Consider the following 19,853-nt stretch of genomic DNA (forward strand, 5'->3'; position numbering starts at 1 on the left):
AATTCAGTGGAACCAGCATCAAAAGTTGAGTCGTTTGGTGAGGTTGGGATTTTGGCGAAGTGAAGTGCTTATCTCACTGAAATAAGCACTTCAGTGAACCCAGCATTGAAAGTTGGGTCGTTTGGTGAAGTTTAGATTTTGTTCTTCTGAAGTGCTTATCTCACTGAAATAAGCACTTCAGTGAACCCAGCATTGAAAGTTGGGTGGTTTGGTGAAGTTTAGATTTTGGTCTTCTGAAGTGCTTATCTCACTGAAATAAGCACTTCAGTGAACACAGCATCGAAAGTTGAGTGGTTTTGAGATGTTTAGATTTTGATCTTCTGAAGTGCTTATCTCACTGCAATAAGCACTTCAGTGAACCCAGCATTGAAAGTTGGGTGGTTTGGTGAAGTTTAGATTTTGGTCTTCTGAAGTGCTTATCTCACTGAAATAAGCATTTGGGTAAATCCAGTATCGAAAGTTGGCTGGTTTTGTGAAGTGGAGATTTTGGCCTTCTGAAGTGCTTATCTGACTGAAATAAGCACTTCAGTGAACACAGCATCGAAAGTTGAGTGGTTTTGAGATGTTTAGATTTTGATCTTCTGAAGTGCTTATCTGACTGAAATTAGCACTTCAGTGAACCCAGCATTGAAAGTTGGGTGTTTTGGTGAAGTTTAGATTTTGGTCTTCTGAAGTGCTTATCTCACTGAAATAAGCATTTGGGTAAATCCAGTATCGAAAGTTGGCTGGTTTTGTGAAGTTGAGATTTTGGCCTTCTGAATTGCTTATCTGACTGAAAGAAGCATTTCAGTGAAACCAGTATCAAAAGTTGAGTCGTTTGGTGAGGTTGGGATTTTGGCATTCTGAAGTGCTTATCTCACTGAAATAAGCACTGCAGTGAGCCCAGCATCGAAAGTTGAGTGGTTTTGTGAAGTTGAGTTTTTGCTCTTCTGAAGTGCTTAACTCACTGAAATAATCACTTCATGAATCCCAGCATCGAAAGTTGAGTGGTTTGGTGAAGTTTAGATTTTTGTCTTCTGAAGTGCGTATCTCACTGAAATTAGCCTTTGGGTTTATCCTGGATCGAAAGTTGGGTGGTTTGGTGAATTTGAGATTTTGGCCTTCTGAAGTGCTTATCTCACTGAAATAAGCACTTCAGTGAACCCAGCATCGAAAGTTGAGTGGTTTTGATATGTTGAGATTTTGTTCTTCTGAAGTGCTTATCTGACTGAAAGAAGCATTTCAGTGAACCCAGCATTGAAAGTTGGGTGGTTTGGTGAAGTTTAGATTTTGGTCTTCTGAAGTGCTTATCTCACTGAAATAGGCACTTCAGTGATCCCAGCATCGAAAGTTGAGTGGTTTGGTGAAGTTAAGATTTTAGTCTTCTGAAGTGCTTATCAAACTGAAATAAGCATTTGTGTAAATCCTGGTTCGAAAGTTGGGTGGTTTGGTGAAGTTGAGATTTTGGCCTTCTGATGTGCTTATCTGACTGAAAGAAGCATTTCAGTCAAATCAGCATCAAAAGTTGAGTCGATTAGTGATGTTTAGATTTTGGCCTTCTGAAGTGCTTATCTCACTGAAATAAGCAATTCAGTGGAACCAGCATCAAAAGTTGAGTCGTTTGGTGAGGTTGGGATTTTGGCGAAGTGAAGTGCTTATCTCAATGAAATAAGCACTTCATTGAACCCAGCATCGAAATTTGAGTGGTTTTGTGATGTTGAGATTTTGGTCTTCTGAAGTGCTTATCTCACTGAAATAAGCACTTCAGTGAACCCAGCATTGAAAGTTGGGTGGTTTGGTGAAGTTTAGATTTTGGTCTTCTGAAGTGCTTATCTCACTGAAATAAGCACTTCAGTGAACCCAGCATTGAAAGTTGGGTGGTTTGGTGAAGTTTAGATTTTGGTCTTCTGAAGTGCTTATCTCACTGAAATAAGCACTTCAGTAAACCCAGCATCGAAAGTTGAGTGGTTTTGAGATGTTTAGATTTTGATCTTCTGAAGTGCTTATCTCACTGAAATTAGCACTTCAGTGAACCCATCATTGAAAGTTGGGTGTTTTGGTGAAGTTTAGATTTTGGTCTTCTGAAGTGCTTATCTCACTGCAATAAGCACTTCAGTGAACCCAGCATTGAAAGTTGGGTGGTTTGGTGAAGTTTAGATTTTGGTCTTCTGAAGTGCTTATCTCACTGAAATAAGCACTTCAGTGAACACAGCATCGAAAGTTGAGTGGTTTTGAGATGTTTAGATTTTGATCTTCTGAAGTGCTTATCTGACTGAAATTAGCACTTCAGTGAACCCAGCATTGAAAGTTGGGTGTTTTGGTGAAGTTTAGATTTTGGTCTTCTGAAGTGCTTATCTCACTGAAATAAGCATTTGGGTAAATCCAGTATCGAAAGTTGGCTGGTTTTGTGAAGTTGAGATTTTGGCCTTCTGAATTGCTTATCTGACTGAAAGAAGCATTTCAGTGAAACCAGTATCAAAAGTTGAGTCGTTTGGTGAGGTTGGGATTTTGGCATTCTGAAGTGCTTATCTCACTGAAATAAGCACTGCAGTGAGCCCAGCATCGAAAGTTGAGTGGTTTTGTGAAGTTGAGTTTTTGCTCTTCTGAAGTGCTTAACTCACTGAAATAATCACTTCATGACCCCAGCATCGAAAGTTGAGTGGTTTGGTGAAGTTTAGATTTTTGTCTTCTGAAGTGCTTATCTCACTGAAATTAGCCTTTGGGTTTATCCTGGATCGAAAGTTGGGTGGTTTGGTGAATTTGAGATTTTGGTCTTCTGAAGTGCTTATCTCACTGAAATAAGCACTTCAGTGAACCCAGCATCGAAAGTTGAGTGGTTTTGAGATGTTGAGATTTTGTTCTTCTGAAGTGCTTATCTGACTGAAAGAAGCATTTCAGTGAACCCAGCATTGAAAGTTGGGTGGTTTGGTGAAGTTTAGATTTTGGTCTTCTGAAGTGCTTATCTCACTGAAATAGGCACTTCAGTGATCCCAGCATCGAAAGTTGAGTGGTTTGGTGAAGTTAAGATTTTAGTCTTCTGAAGTGCTTATCACACTGAAATAAGCATTTGTGTAAATCCTGGATCGAAAGTTGGGTGGTTTGGTGAAGTTGAGATTTTGGCCTTCTGATGTGCTTATCTGACTGAAAGAAGCATTTCAGTGAAATCAGTATCAAAAGTTGAGTCGTTTAGTGATGTTTAGATTTTGGCCTTCTGAAGTGCTAATCTCACTGAAATAAGCAATTCAGTGGAACCAGCATCAAAAGTTGAGTCGTTTGGTGAGGTTGGGATTTTGGCGAAGTGAAGTGCTTATCTCACTGAAATAAGCACTTCAGTGAACACAGCATCGAAATTTGAGTGGTTTTGAGATGTTTAGATTTTGGTCTTCTGAAGTGCTTATCTCACTGAAATAAGCACTTCAGTGAACCCAGCATTGAAAGTTGAGTGGTTTGGTGAAGTTTAGATTTTGGTCTTCTGAAGTGCTTATCTCACTGAAATAAGCACTTCAGTGAACCCAGCTTTGAAAGTTGGGTGGTTTGGTGAAGTTTAGATTTTGTTCTTCTGAAGTGCTTATCTCACTGAAATAAGCACTTCAGTGAACCCAGCATTGAAAGTTGGGTGGTTTGGTGAAGTTTAGATTTTGGTCTTCTGAAGTGCTTATCTCACTGAAATAAGCACTTCAGTGAACACAGCATCGAAAGTTGAGTGGTTTTGAGATGTTGAGATTTTGTTCTTCTGAAGTGCTTATCTCACTGAAATAAGCACTTCAGTGAACCCAGCATTGAAAGTTGGGTGGTTTGGTGAAGTTTAGATTTTGGTCTTCTGAAGTGCTTATCTCACTGAAATAAGCACTTCAGTGAACACAGCATCGAAAGTTGAGTGGTTTTGAGATGTTTAGATTTTGATCTTCTGAAGTGCTTATCTCACTGCAATAAGCACTTTTCAGTGAACCGAGCATTGAAAGGTGGGTGGTTTGGTGAAGTTTAGATTTTGGTCTTCTGAAGTGCTTATCTCACTGAAATAAGCATTTGGGTAAATCCAGTATCGAAAGTTGGCTGGTTTTGTGAAGTGGAGATTTTGGCCTTCTGAAGTGCTTATCTGACTGAAATAAGCACTTCAGTGAACACAGCATCGAAAGTTGAGTGGTTTTGAGATGTTTAGATTTTGATCTTCTGAAGTGCTTATCTCACTGAAATAAGCATTTGGGTAAATCCAGTATCGAAAGTTGGCTGGTTTTGTGAAGTTGAGATTTTGGCCTTCTGAATTGCTTATCTGACTGAAAGAAGCATTTCAGTGAAACCAGTATCAAAAGTTGAGTCGTTTGGTGAGGTTGGGATTTTGGCATTCTGAAGTGCTTATCTCACTGAAATAAGCACTGCAGTGAGCCCAGCATCGAAAGTTGAGTGGTTTTGTGAAGTTGAGTTTTTGCTCTTCTGAAGTGCTTAACTCACTGAAATAATCACTTCATGAATCCCAGCATCGAAAGTTGAGTGGTTTGGTGAAGTTTAGATTTTTGTCTTCTGAAGTGCGTATCTCACTGAAATTAGCCTTTGGGTTTATCCTGGATCGAAAGTTGGGTGGTTTGGTGAATTTGAGATTTTGGTCTTCTGAAGTGCTTATCTCACTGAAATAAGCACTTCAGTGAACCCAGCATCGAAATTTGAGTGGTTTGGTGATGTTGAGATTTTGGTCTTCTGAAGTGCTAATCTCACTGAAATAAGCACTTCAGTGAACCCAGCATCGAAAGTTGAGTGGTTTTGAGATGTTGAGATTTTGTTCTTCTGAAGTGCTTATCTGACTGAAAGAAGCATTTCAGTGAACCCAGCATTGAAAGTTGGGTGGTTTGGTGAAGTTTAGATTTTGGTCTTCTGAAGTGCTTATCTCACTGAAATAGGCACTTCAGTGATCCCAGCATCGAAAGTTGAGTGGTTTGGTGAAGTTAAGATTTTAGTCTTCTGAAGTGCTTATCTCACTGAAATAAGCATTTGTGTAAATCCTGGATCGAAAGTTGGGTGGTTTGGTGAAGTTGAGATTTTGGCCTTCTGATGTGCTTATCTGACTGAAAGAAGCATTTCAGTGAAATCAGTATCAAAAGTTGAGTCGTTTAGTGATGTTTAGATTTTGGCCTTCTGAAGTGCTAATCTCACTGAAATAAGCAATTCAGTGGAACCAGCATCAAAAGTTGAGTCGTTTGGTGAGGTTGGGATTTTGGTCTTCTGAAGTGCTTATCTCACTGAAATAAGCACTTCAGTGAACACAGCATCGAAATTTGAGTGGTTTTGAGATGTTTAGAGTTTGGTCTTCTGAAGTGCTTATCTCACTGAAATAAGCACTTCAGTGAACCCAGCATTGAAAGTTGAGTGGTTTGGTGAAGTTTAGATTTTGGTCTTCTGAAGTGCTTATCTCACTGAAATAAGCACTTCAGTGAACCCAGCATTGAAAGTTGGGTGGTTTGGTGAAGTTTAGATTTTGTTCTTCTGAAGTGCTTATCTCACTGAAATAAGCACTTCAGTGAACCCAGCATTGAAAGTTGGGTGGCTTGGTGAAGTTTAAATTTTGGTCTTCTGAAGTGCTTATCTCACTGAAATAAGCGCTTCAGTGAACACAGCATCGAAAGTTGAGTGGTTTTGAGATGTTTAGATTTTGATCTTCTGAAGTGCTTATCTCACTGCAATAAGCACTTCAGTGATCCCAGCATTGAAAGTTGGGTGGTTTGGTGAAGTTTAGATTTTGGTCTTCTGAAGTGCTTATCTCACTGAAATAAGCATTTGGGTAAATCCAGTATCGAAAGTTGGCTGGTTTTGTGAAGTGGAGATTTTGGCCTTCTGAAGTGCTTATCTGACTGAAAGAAGCATTTCAGTGAAACCAGTATCAAAAGTTGAGTCGTTTGGTGAGGTTGGGATTTTGGCATTCTGAAGTGCTTATCTCACTGAAATAAGCACTGCAGTGAGCCCAGCATCGAAAGTTGAGTGATTTTGTGAAGTTGAGTTTTTGCTCTTCTGAAGTGCTTATCTCACTGAAATAAGCACTTCAGTGATCCCAGCATCGAAAGTTGAGTGGTTTGGTGAAGTTTAGATTTTTGTCTTCTGATGTGCTTATCACACTGAAATTAGCCTTTGGGTATATCCTGGATCGAAAGTTGTGTGGTTTGGTGAATTGGAGTTTTTGGCCTTCTGATGTGAATATCTGACTGAAAGAAGCATTTCAGTGAAATCAGCATCAAAAGTTGAGTCGTTTAGTGAAGTTGAGATTTTGGCCTTCTGAAGTGCTTATCTCACTGACATAAGCAATTCAGTGCAACCAGCATCAAAAGTTCAGTCGCTTGGTGAGGTTGGGATTTTGTTCTTCTGAAGTACTTATCTCACTGAAATAAGCACTTCAGTGAACCCAGCATTGAAAGTTGGGTGGTTTGGTGAAGTTGAGATTTTGGTCTTCTGAAGTGCTTATCTCACTGAAATAAGCATTTGGGTAAATCCAGTATCGAAAGTTGGCTGGTTTTGTGAAGTGGAGATTTTGGCCTTCTGAAGTGCTTATCTGACTGAAATAAGCACTTCAGTGAACACAGCATCGAAAGTTGAGTGGTTTTGAGATGTTTAGATTTTGATCTTCTGAAGTGCTTATCTGACTGAAATTAGCACTTCAGTGAACCCAGCATTGAAAGTTGGGTGTTTTGGTGAAGTTTAGATTTTGGTCTTCTGAAGTGCTTATCTCACTGAAATAAGCATTTGTGTAAATCCAGTATCGAAAGTTGGCTGGTTTTGTGAAGTTGAGATTTTGGCCTTCTGAATTGCTTATCTGACTGAAAGAAGCATTTCAGTGAAACCAGTATCAAAAGTTGAGTCGTTTGGTGAGTTTGGGATTTTGGCATTCTGAAGTGCTTATCTCACTGAAATAAGCACTGCAGTGAGCCCAGCATCGAAAGTTGAGTGGTTTTGTGAAGTTGAGTTTTTGCTCTTCTGAAGTGCTTAACTCATTGAAATAATCACTTCATGAATCCCAGCATCGAAAGTTGAGTGGTTTGGTGAAGTTTAGATTTTTGTCTTCTGAAGTGCGTATCTCACTGAAATTAGCCTTTGGGTTTATCCTGGATCGAAAGTTGGGTGGTTTGGTGAATTTGAGATTTTGGTCTTCTGAAGTGCTTCTCTCACTGAAATAAGCACTTCAGTGAACCCAGCATCGAAAGTTGAGTGGTTTTGAGATGTTGAGATTTTGGTCTTCTGAAGTGCTTATCTCACTGAAATAGGCACTTCAGTGATCCCAGCATCGAAAGTTGAGTGGTTTGGTGAAGTTAAGATTTTAGTCTTCTGAAGTGCTTATCACACTGAAATAAGCATTTGTGTAAATCCTGGATCGAAAGTTGGGTGGTTTGGTGAAGTTGAGATTTTGGCCTTCTGATGTGCTTCTCTGACTGAAAGAAGCATTTCAGTGAAATCAGTATCAAAAGTTGAGTCGTTTAGTGATGTTTAGATTTTGGCCTTCTGAAGTGCTAATCTCACAGAAATAAGCAATTCAGTGGAACCAGCATCAAAAGTTGAGTCGTTTGGTGAGGTTGGGATTTTGGCGAAGTGAAGTGCTTATCTCACTGAAATAAGCACTTCAGTGAACCCAGCATTGAAAGTTGGGTCGTTTGGTGAAGTTTAGATTTTGTTCTTCTGAAGTGCTTATCTCACTGAAATAAGCACTTCAGTGAACCCAGCATTGAAAGTTGGGTGGTTTGGTGAAGTTTAGATTTTGGTCTTCTGAAGTGCTTATCTCACTGAAATAAGCACTTCAGTGAACACAGCATCGAAAGTTGAGTGGTTTTGAGATGTTTAGATTTTGATCTTCTGAAGTGCTTATCTCACTGCAATAAGCACTTCAGTGAACCCAGCATTGAAAGTTGGGTGGTTTGGTGAAGTTTAGATTTTGGTCTTCTGAAGTGCTTATCTCACTGAAATAAGCATTTGGGTAAATCCAGTATCGAAAGTTGGCTGGTTTTGTGAAGTGGAGATTTTGGCCTTCTGAAGTGCTTATCTGACTGAAATAAGCACTTCAGTGAACACAGCATCGAAAGTTGAGTGGTTTTGAGATGTTTAGATTTTGATCTTCTGAAGTGCTTATCTGACTGAAATTAGCACTTCAGTGAACCCAGCATTGAAAGTTGGGTGTTTTGGTGAAGTTTAGATTTTGGTCTTCTGAAGTGCTTATCTCACTGAAATAAGCATTTGGGTAAATCCAGTATCGAAAGTTGGCTGGTTTTGTGAAGTTGAGATTTTGGCCTTCTGAATTGCTTATCTGACTGAAAGAAGCATTTCAGTGAAACCAGTATCAAAAGTTGAGTCGTTTGGTGAGGTTGGGATTTTGGCATTCTGAAGTGCTTATCTCACTGAAATAAGCACTGCAGTGAGCCCAGCATCGAAAGTTGAGTGGTTTTGTGAAGTTGAGTTTTTGCTCTTCTGAAGTGCTTAACTCACTGAAATAATCACTTCATGAATCCCAGCATCGAAAGTTGAGTGGTTTGGTGAAGTTTAGATTTTTGTCTTCTGAAGTGCGTATCTCACTGAAATTAGCCTTTGGGTTTATCCTGGATCGAAAGTTGGGTGGTTTGGTGAATTTGAGATTTTGGTCTTCTGAAGTGCTTATCTCACTGAAATAAGCACTTCAGTGAACCCAGCATCGAAAGTTGAGTGGTTTTGAGATGTTGAGATTTTGTTCTTCTGAAGTGCTTATCTGACTGAAAGAAGCATTTCAGTGAACCCAGCATTGAAAGTTGGGTGGTTTGGTGAAGTTTAGATTTTGGTCTTCTGAAGTGCTTATCTCACTGAAATAGGCACTTCAGTGATCCCAGCATCGAAAGTTGAGTGGTTTGGTGAAGTTAAGATTTTAGTCTTCTGAAGTGCTTATCAAACTGAAATAAGCATTTGTGTAAATCCTGGTTCGAAAGTTGAAAGAAGCATTTCAGTCAAATCAGCATCAAAAGTTGAGTCGATTAGTGATGTTTAGATTTTGGGCTCTGAAGTGCTTATCTCACTGAAATAAGCAATTCAGTGGAACCAGCATCAAAAGTTGAGTCGTTTGGTGAGGTTGGGATTTTGGCGAAGTGAAGTGCTTATCTCAATGAAAAAAGCACTTCATTGAACCCAGCATCGAAATTTGAGTGGTTTTGTGATGTTGAGATTTTGGTCTTCTGAAGTGCTTATCTCACTGAAATAAGCACTTCAGTGAACCCAGCATTGAAAGTTGGGTGGTTTGGTGAAGTTTAGATTTTGGTCTTCTGAAGTGCTTATCTCACTGAAATAAGCACTTCAGTGAACCCATCATTGAAAGTTGGGTGTTTTGGTGAAGTTTAGATTTTGGTCTTCTGAAGTGCTTATCTCACTGCAATAAGCACTTCAGTGAACCCAGCATTGAAAGTTGGGTGGTTTGGTGAAGTTTAGATTTTGGTCTTCTGAAGTGCTTATCTCACTGAAATAAGCACTTCAGTGAACACAGCATCGAAAGTTGAGTGGTTTTGAGATGTTTAGATTTTGATCTTCTGAAGTGCTTATCTGACTGAAATTAGCACTTCAGTGAACCCAGCATTGAAAGTTGGGTGTTTTGGTGAAGTTTAGATTTTGGTCTTCTGAAGTGCTTATCTCACTGAAATAAGCATTTGGGTAAATCCAGTATCGAAAGTTGGCTGGTTTTGTGAAGTTGAGATTTTGGCCTTCTGAATTGCTTATCTGACTGAAAGAAGCATTTCAGTGAAACCAGTATCAAAAGTTGAGTCGTTTGGTGAGGTTGGGATTTTGGCATTCTGAAGTGCTTATCTCACTGAAATAAGCACTGCAGTGAGCCCAGCATCGAAAGTTGAGTGGTTTTGTGAAGTTGAGTTTTTGCTCTTCTGAAGTGCTTAACTCACTGAAATAATCACTTCATGACCCCAGCATCGAAAGTTGAGTGGTTTGGTGAAGTTTAGATTTTTGTCTTCTGAAGTGCTTATCTCACTGAAATTAGCCTTTGGGTTTATCCTGGATCGAAAGTTGGGTGGTTTGGTGAATTTGAGATTTTGGTCTTCTGAAGTGCTTATCTCACTGAAATAAGCACTTCAGTGAACCCAGCATCGAAAGTTGAGTGGTTTTGAGATGTTGAGATTTTGTTCTTCTGAAGTGCTTATCTGACTGAAAGAAGCATTTCAGTGAACCCAGCATTGAAAGTTGGGTGGTTTGGTGAAGTTTAGATTTTGGTCTTCTGAAGTGCTTATCTCACTGAAATAGGCACTTCAGTGAACCCAGCATTGAAAGTTGGGTGTTTTGGTGAAGTTTAGATTTTGGTCTTCTGAAGTGCTTATCTCACTGAAATAAGCATTTGGGTAAATCCAGTATCGAAAGTTGGCTGGTTTTGTGAAGTTGAGATTTTGGCCTTCTGAATTGCTTATCTGACTGAAAGAAGCATTTCAGTGAAACCAGTATCAAAAGTTGAGTCGTTTGGTGAGGTTGGGATTTTGGCATTCTGAAGTGCTTATCTCACTGAAATAAGCACTGCAGTGAGCCCAGCATCGAAAGTTGAGTGGTTTTGTGAAGTTGAGTTTTTGCTCTTCTGAAGTGCTTAACTCACTGAAATAATCACTTCATGAATCCCAGCATCGAAAGTTGAGTGGTTTGTTGAAGTTTAGATTTTTGTCTTCTGAAGTGCGTATCTCACTGAAATTAGCCTTTGGGTTTATCCTGGATCGAAAGTTGGGTGGTTTGGTGAATTTGAGATTTTGGTCTTCTGAAGTGCTTATCTCACTGAAATAAGCACTTCAGTGAACCCAGCATCGAAAGTTGAGTGGTTTTGAGATGTTGAGATTTTGTTCTTCTGAAGTGCTTATCTGACTGAAAGAAGCATTTCAGTGAACCCAGCATTGAAAGTTGGGTGGTTTGGTGAAGTTTAGATTTTGGTCTTCTGAAGTGCTTATCTCACTGAAATAGGCACTTCAGTGATCCCAGCATCGAAAGTTGAGTGGTTTGGTGAAGTTAAGATTTTAGTCTTCTGAAGTGCTTATCAAACTGAAATAAGCATTTGTGTAAATCCTGGTTCGAAAGTTGAAAGAAGCATTTCAGTCAAATCAGCATCAAAAGTTGAGTCGATTAGTGATGTTTAGATTTTGGCCTTCTGAAGTGCTTATCTCACTGAAATAAGCAATTCAGTGGAACCAGCATCAAAAGTTGAGTCGTTTGGTGAGGTTGGGATTTTGGCGAAGTGAAGTGCTTATCTCAATGAAATAAGCACTTCATTGAACCCAGCATCGAAATTTGAGTGGTTTTGTGATGTTGAGATTTTGGTCTTCTGAAGTGCTTATCTCACTGAAATAAGCACTTCAGTGAACCCAGCATTGAAAGTTGGGTGGTTTGGTGAAGTTTAGATTTTGGTCTTCTGAAGTGCTTATCTCACTGAAATAAGCACTTCAGTGAACCCATCATTGAAAGTTGGGTGTTTTGGTGAAGTTTAGATTTTGGTCTTCTGAAGTGCTTATCTCACTGCAATAAGCACTTCAGTGAACCCAGCATTGAAAGTTGGGTGGTTTGTTGAAGTTTAGATTTTGGTCTTCTGAAGTGCTTATCTCACTGAAATAAGCACTTCAGTGAACACAGCATCGAAAGTTGAGTGGTTTTGAGATGTTTAGATTTTGATCTTCTGAAGTGCTTATCTGACTGAAATTAGCACTTCAGTGAACCCAGCATTGAAAGTTGGGTGTTTTGGTGAAGTTTAGATTTTGGTCTTCTGAAGTGCTTATCTCACTGAAATAAGCATTTGGGTAAATCCAGTATCGAAAGTTGGCTGGTTTTGTGAAGTTGAGATTTTGGCCTTCTGAATTGCTTATCTGACTGAAAGAAGCATTTCAGTGAAACCAGTATCAAAAGTTGAGTCGTTTGGTGAGGTTGGGATTTTGGCATTCTGAAGTGCTTATCTCACTGAAATAAGCACTGCAGTGAGCCCAGCATCGAAAGTTGAGTGGTTTTGTGAAGTTGAGTTTTTGCTCTTCTGAAGTGCTTAACTCACTGAAATAATCACTTCATGACCCCAGCATCGAAAGTTGAGTGGTTTGGTGAAGTTTAGATTTTTGTCTTCTGAAGTGCTTATCTCACTGAAATTAGCCTTTGGGTTTATCCTGGAACGAAAGTTGGGTGGTTTGGTGAATTTGAGATTTTGGTCTTCTGAAGTGCTTATCTCACTGAAATAAGCACTTCAGTGAACCCAGCATCGAAAGTTGAGTGGTTTTGAGATGTTGAGATTTTGTTCTTCTGAAGTGCTTATCTGACTGAAAGAAGCATTTCAGTGAACCCAGCATTGAAAGTTGGGTGGTTTGGTGAAGTTTAGATTTTGGTCTTCTGAAGTGCTTATCTCACTGAAATAGGCACTTCAGTGATCCCAGCATCGAAAGTTGAGTGGTTTGGTGAAGTTAAGATTTTAGTCTTCTGAAGTGCTTATCACACTGAAATAAGCATTTGTGTAAATCCTGGATCGAAAGTTGGGTGGTTTGGTGAAGTTGAGATTTTGGCCTTCTGATGTGCTTATCTGACTGAAAGAAGCATTTCAGTGAAATCAGTATCAAAAGTTGAGTCGTTTAGTGATGTTTAGATTTTGGCCTTCTGAAGTGCTAATCTCACTGAAATAAGCAATTCAGTGGAACCAGCATCAAAAGTTGAGTCGTTTGGTGAGGTTGGGATTTTGGCGAAGTGAAGTGCTTATCTCACTGAAATAAGCACTTCAGTGAACACAGCATCGAAATTTGAGTGGTTTTGAGATGTTTAGATTTTGGTCTTCTGAAGTGCTTATCTCACTGAAATAAGCACTTCAGTGAACCCAGCATTGAAAGTTGAGTGGTTTGGTGAAGTTTAGATTTTGGTCTTCTGAAGTGCTTATCTCACTGAAATAAGCACTTCAGTGAACCCAGCATTGAAAGTTGGGTGGTTTGGTGAAGTTTAGATTTTGTTCTTCTGAAGTGCTTATCTCACTGAAATAAGCACTTCAGTGAACCCAGCATTGAAAGTTGGGTGGTTTGGTGAAGTTTAGATTTTGGTCTTCTGAAGTGCCTATCTCACTGAAATAAGCACTTCAGTGAACACAGCATCGAAAGTTGAGTGGTTTTGAGATGTTGAGATTTTGTTCTTCTGAAGTGCTTATCTCACTGAAATAAGCACTTCAGTGAACCCAGCATTGAAAGTTGGGTGGTTTGGTGAAGTTTAGATTTTGGTCTTCTGAAGTGCTTATCTCACTGAAATAAGCACTTCAGTGAACACAGCATCGAAAGTTGAGTGGTTTTGAGATGTTTAGATTTTGATCTTCTGAAGTGCTTATCTCACTGCAAGAAGCACTTTTCAGTGAACCGAGCATTGAAAGGTGGGTGGTTTGGTGAAGTTTAGATTTTGGTCTTCTGAAGTGCTTATCTCACTGAAATAAGCACTTCAGTGAACCCAGCATTGAAAGTTGGGTGGTTTGGTGAAGTTTAGATTTTGGTCTTCTGAAGTGCTTATCTCACTGAAATAAGCACTTCAGTGAACACAGCATCGAAAGTTGTTTGGTTTTGAGATGTTTAGATTTTGATCTTCTGAAGTGCTTATCTCACTGCAATAAGCTTTTCAGTGAACCCAGCATTGAAAGTTGGGTGGTTTGGTGAAGTTTAGATTTTGGTCTTCTGAAGTGCTTATCTCACTGAAATAAGCATTTGGGTAAATCCAGTATCGAAAGTTGGCTGGTTTTGTGAAGTGGAGATTTTGGCCTTCTGAAGTGCTTATCTGACTGAAATAAGCACTTCAGTGAACACAGCATCGAAAGTTGAGTGGTTTTGTGATGTTTAGATTTTGATCTTCTGAAGTGCTTATCTGACTGAAATTAGCACTTCAGTGAACCCAGCATTGAAAGTTGGGTGTTTTGGTGAAGTTTAGATTTTGGTCTTCTGAAGTGCTTATCTCACTGAAATAAGCATTTGGGTAAATCCAGTATCGAAAGTTGGCTGGTTTTGTGAAGTTGAGATTTTGGCCTTCTGAATTGCTTATCTGACTGAAAGAAGCATTTCAGTGAAACCAGTATCAAAAGTTGAGTCGTTTGGTGAGGTTGGGCTTTTGGCATTCTGAAGTGCTTATCTCACTGAAATAAGCACTGCAGTGAGCCCAGCATCGAAAGTTGAGTGGTTTTGTGAAGTTGAGTTTTTGCTCTTCTGAAGTGCTTAACTCACTGAAATAATCACTTCATGAATCCCAGCATCGAAAGTTGAGTGGTTTGGTGAAGTTTAGATTTTTGTCTTCTGAAGTGCGTATCTCACTGAAATTTGCCTTTGGGTTTATCCTGGATCGAAAGTTGGGTGGTTTGGTGAATTTGAGATTTTGGTCTTCTGAAGTGCTTATCTCACTGAAATAAGCACTTCAGTGAACCCAGCATCGAAAGTTGAGTGGTTTTGAGATGTTGAGATTTTGTTCTTCTGAAGTGCTTATCTCACTGAAATTAGCACTTCAGTGAACCCAGCATTGAAAGTTGGGTGTTTTGGTGAAGTTTAGATTTTGGTCTTCTGAAGTGCTTATCTCACTGCAATAAGCATTTCAGTGAACCCAGCATTGAAAGTTGGGTGGTTTGGTGAAGTTTAGATTTTGGTCTTCTGAAGTGCTTATCTCACTGAAATAAGCACTTCAGTGAACCCATCATTGAAAGTTGGGTGTTTTGGTGAAGTTTAGATTTTGGTCTTCTGAAGTGCTTATCTCACTGCAATAAGCACTTCAGTGAACCCAGCATTGAAAGTTGGGTGGTTTGTTGAAGTTTAGATTTTGGTCTTCTGAAGTGCTTATCTCACTGAAATAAGCACTTCAGTGAACACAGCATCGAAAGTTGAGTGGTTTTGAGATGTTTAGATTTTGATCTTCTGAAGTGCTTATCTGACTGAAATTAGCACTTCAGTGAACCCAGCATTGAAAGTTGGGTGTTTTGGTGAAGTTTAGATTTTGGTCTTCTGAAGTGCTTATCTCACTGAAATAAGCATTTGGGTAAATCCAGTATCGAAAGTTGGCTGGTTTTGTGAAGTTGAGATTTTGGCCTTCTGAATTGCTTATCTGACTGAAAGAAGCATTTCAGTGAAACCAGTATCAAAAGTTGAGTCGTTTGGTGAGGTTGGGATTTTGGCATTCTGAAGTGCTTATCTCACTGAAATAAGCACTGCAGTGAGCCCAGCATCGAAAGTTGAGTGGTTTTGTGAAGTTGAGTTTTTGCTCTTCTGAAGTGCTTAACTCACTGAAATAATCACTTCATGACCCCAGCATCGAAAGTTGAGTGGTTTGGTGAAGTTTAGATTTTTGTCTTCTGAAGTGCTTATCTCACTGAAATTAGCCTTTGGGTTTATCCTGGAACGAAAGTTGGGTGGTTTGGTGAATTTGAGATTTTGGTCTTCTGAAGTGCTTATCTCACTGAAATAAGCACTTCAGTGAACCCAGCATCGAAAGTTGAGTGGTTTTGAGATGTTGAGATTTTGTTCTTCTGAAGTGCTTATCTGACTGAAAGAAGCATTTCAGTGAACCCAGCATTGAAAGTTGGGTGGTTTGGTGAAGTTTAGATTTTGGTCTTCTGAAGTGCTTATCTCACTGAAATAGGCACTTCAGTGATCCCAGCATCGAAAGTTGAGTGGTTTGGTGAAGTTAAGATTTTAGTCTTCTGAAGTGCTTATCACACTGAAATAAGCATTTGTGTAAATCCTGGATCGAAAGTTGGGTGGTTTGGTGAAGTTGAGATTTTGGCCTTCTGATGTGCTTATCTGACTGAAAGAAGCATTTCAGTGAAATCAGTATCAAAAGTTGAGTCGTTTAGTGATGTTTAGATTTTGGCCTTCTGAAGTGCTAATCTCACTGAAATAAGCAATTCAGTGGAACCAGCATCAAAAGTTGAGTCGTTTGGTGAGGTTGGGATTTTGGCGAAGTGAAGTGCTTATCTCACTGAAATAAGCACTTCAGTGAACACAGCATCGAAATTTGAGTGGTTTTGAGATGTTTAGATTTTGGTCTTCTGAAGTGCTTATCTCACTGAAATAAGCACTTCAGTGAACCCAGCATTGAAAGTTGAGTGGTTTGGTGAAGTTTAGATTTTTGTCTTCTGAAGTGCTTATCTCACTGAAATAAGCACTTCAGTGAACCCAGCATTGAAAGTTGGGTGGTTTGGTGAAGTTTAGATTTTGTTCTTCTGAAGTGCTTATCTCACTGAAATAAGCACTTCAGTGAACCCAGCATTGAAAGTTGGGTGGTTTGGTGAAGTTTAGATTTTGGTCTTCTGAAGTGCCTATCTCACTGAAATAAGCACTTCAGTGAACACAGCATCGAAAGTTGAGTGGTTTTGAGATGTTGAGATTTTGTTCTTCTGAAGTGCTTATCTCACTGAAATAAGCACTTCAGTGAACCCAGCATTGAAAGTTGGGTGGTTTGGTGAAGTTTAGATTTTGGTCTTCTGAAGTGCTTATCTCACTGAAATAAGCACTTCAGTGAACACAGCATCGAAAGTTGAGTGGTTTTGAGATGTTTAGATTTTGATCTTCTGAAGTGCTTATCTCACTGCAAGAAGCACTTTTCAGTGAACCGAGCATTGAAAGGTGGGTGGTTTGGTGAAGTTTAGATTTTGGTCTTCTGAAGTGCTTATCTCACTGAAATAAGCACTTCAGTGAACCCAGCATTGAAAGTTGGGTGGTTTGGTGAAGTTTAGATTTTGGTCTTCTGAAGTGCTTATCTCACTGAAATAAGCACTTCAGTGAACACAGCATCGAAAGTTGTTTGGTTTTGAGATGTTTAGATTTTGATCTTCTGAAGTGCTTATCTCACTGCAATAAGCTTTTCAGTGAACCCAGCATTGAAAGTTGGGTGGTTTGGTGAAGTTTAGATTTTGGTCTTCTGAAGTGCTTATCTCACTGAAATAAGCATTTGGGTAAATCCAGTATCGAAAGTTGGCTGGTTTTGTGAAGTGGAGATTTTGGCCTTCTGAAGTGCTTATCTGACTGAAATAAGCACTTCAGTGAACACAGCATCGAAAGTTGAGTGGTTTTGTGATGTTTAGATTTTGATCTTCTGAAGTGCTTATCTGACTGAAATTAGCACTTCAGTGAACCCAGCATTGAAAGTTGGGTGTTTTGGTGAAGTTTAGATTTTGGTCTTCTGAAGTGCTTATCTCACTGAAATAAGCATTTGGGTAAATCCAGTATCGAAAGTTGGCTGGTTTTGTGAAGTTGAGATTTTGGCCTTCTGAATTGCTTATCTGACTGAAAGAAGCATTTCAGTGAAACCAGTATCAAAAGTTGAGTCGTTTGGTGAGGTTGGGCTTTTGGCATTCTGAAGTGCTTATCTCACTGAAATAAGCACTGCAGTGAGCCCAGCATCGAAAGTTGAGTGGTTTTGTGAAGTTGAGTTTTTGCTCTTCTGAAGTGCTTAACTCACTGAAATAATCACTTCATGAATCCCAGCATCGAAAGTTGAGTGGTTTGGTGAAGTTTAGATTTTTGTCTTCTGAAGTGCGTATCTCACTGAAATTAGCCTTTGGGTTTATCCTGGATCGAAAGTTGGGTGGTTTGGTGAATTTGAGATTTTGGTCTTCTGAAGTGCTTATCTCACTGAAATAAGCACTTCAGTGAACCCAGCATCGAAAGTTGAGTGGTTTTGAGATGTTGAGATTTTGTTCTTCTGAAGTGCTTATCTCACTGAAATTAGCACTTCAGTGAACCCAGCATTGAAAGTTGGGTGGTTTGGTGAAGTTTAGATTTTGGTCTTCTGAAGTGCTTATCTCACTGCAATAAGCACTTCAGTGAACCCAGCATTGAAAGTTGGGTGGTTTGGTGAAGTTTAGATTTTGGTCTTCTGAAGTGCTTATCTCACTGAAATAAGCACTTCAGTGAACACAGCATCGAAAGTTGAGAGGTTTTGAGATGTTTAGATTTTGATCTTCTGAAGTGCTTATCTGACTGAAATTAGCACTTCAGTGAACCCAGCATTGAAAGTTGGGTGTTTTGGTGAAGTTTAGATTTTGGTCTTCTGAAGTGCTTATCTCACTGAAATAAGCATTTGGGTAAATCCAGTATCGAAAGTTGGCTGGTTTTGTGAAGTTGAGATTTTGGCCTTCTGAATTGCTTATCTGACTGAAAGAAGCATTTCAGTGAAACCAGTATCAAAAGTTGAGTCGTTTGGTGAGGTTGGGATTTTGGCATTCTGAAGTGCTTATCTCACTGAAATAAGCACTGCAGTGAGCCCAGCATCGAAAGTTGAGTGGTTTTGTGAAGTTGAGTTTTTGCTCTTCTGAAGTGCTTAACTCACTGAAATAATCACTTCATGAATCCCAGCATCGAAAGTTGAGTGGTTTGGTGAAGTTTAGATTTTTGTCTTCTGAAGTGCTTATCTCACTGAAATTAGCCTTTGGGTTTATCCTGGATCGAAAGTTGGGTGGTTTGGTGAATTTGAGATTTTGGTCTTCTGAAGTGCTTATCTCACTGAAATAAGCACTTCAGTGAACCCAGCATCGAAAGTTGAGTGGTTTTGAGATGTTGAGATTTTGTTCTTCTGAAGTGCTTATCTGACTGAAAGAAGCATTTCAGTGAACCCAGCATTGAAAGTTGGGTGGTTTGGTGAAGTTTAGATTTTGGTCTTCTGAAGTGCTTATCTCACTGAAATAGGCACTTCAGTGATCCCAGCATCGAAAGTTGAGTGGTTTGGTGAAGTTAAGATTTTAGTCTTCTGAAGTGCTTATCACACTGAAATAAGCATTTGTGTAAATCCTGGATCGAAAGTTGGGTGGTTTGGTGAAGTTGAGATTTTGGCCTTCTGATGTGCTTATATGACTGAAAGAAGCATTTCAGTGAAATCAGTATCAAAAGTTGAGTCGTTTAGTGATGTTTAGATTTTGGCCTTCTGAAGTGCTAATCTCACTGAAATAAGCAATTCAGTGGAACCAGCATCAAAAGTTGAGTCGTTTGGTGAGGTTGGGATTTTGGCGAAGTGAAGTGCTTATCTCACTGAAATAAGCACTTCAGTGAACACAGCATCGAAATTTGAGTGGTTTTGAGATGTTTAGATTTTGGTCTTCTGAAGTGCTTATCTCACTGAAATAAGCACTTCAGTGAACCCAGCATTGAAAGTTGAGTGGTTTGGTGAAGTTTAGATTTTGGTCTTCTGAAGTGCTTATCTCACTGAAATAAGCACTTCAGTGAACCCAGCATTGAAAGTTGGGTGGTTTGGTGAAGTTTAGATTTTGTTTTTCTGAAGTGCTTATCTCACTGAAATAAGCACTTCAGTGAACCCAGCATTGAAAGTTGGGTGGTTTGGTGAAGTTTAGATTTTGGTCTTCTGAAGTGCTTATCTCACTGAAATAAGCACTTCAGTGAACACAGCATCGAAAGTTGAGTGGTTTTGAGATGTTGAGATTTTGTCCTTCTGAAGTGCTTATCTCACTGAAATAAGCACTTCAGTGAACCCAGCATTGAAAGTTGGGTGGTTTGGTGAAGTTTAGATTTTGGTCTTCTGAAGTGCTTATCTCACTGAAATAAGCACTTCAGTGAACACAGCATCGAAAGTTGAGTGGGTTTGAGATGTTTAGATTTTGATCTTCTGAAGTGCTTATCTCACTGCAATAAGCACTTTTCAGTGAACCCAGCATTGAAAGGTGGGTGGTTTGGTGAAGTTTAGATTTTGGTCTTCTGAAGTGCTTATCTCACTGAAATAAGCATTTGGGTAAATCCAGTATCGAAAGTTGGCTGGTTTTGTGAAGTGGAGATTTTGGCCTTCTGAAGTGCTTATCTGACTGAAATAAGCACTTCAGTGAACACAGCATCGAAAGTTGAGTGGTTTTGAGATGTTTAGATTTTGATCTTCTGAAGTGCTTATCTGACTGAAATTAGCACTTCAGTGAACCCAGCATTGAAAGTTGG

This window comes from Stegostoma tigrinum, unplaced genomic scaffold (assembly GCF_030684315.1).
Source record: "Stegostoma tigrinum isolate sSteTig4 unplaced genomic scaffold, sSteTig4.hap1 scaffold_73, whole genome shotgun sequence".
Classification (NCBI taxonomy): Eukaryota; Metazoa; Chordata; class Chondrichthyes; order Orectolobiformes; family Stegostomatidae; genus Stegostoma; species Stegostoma tigrinum.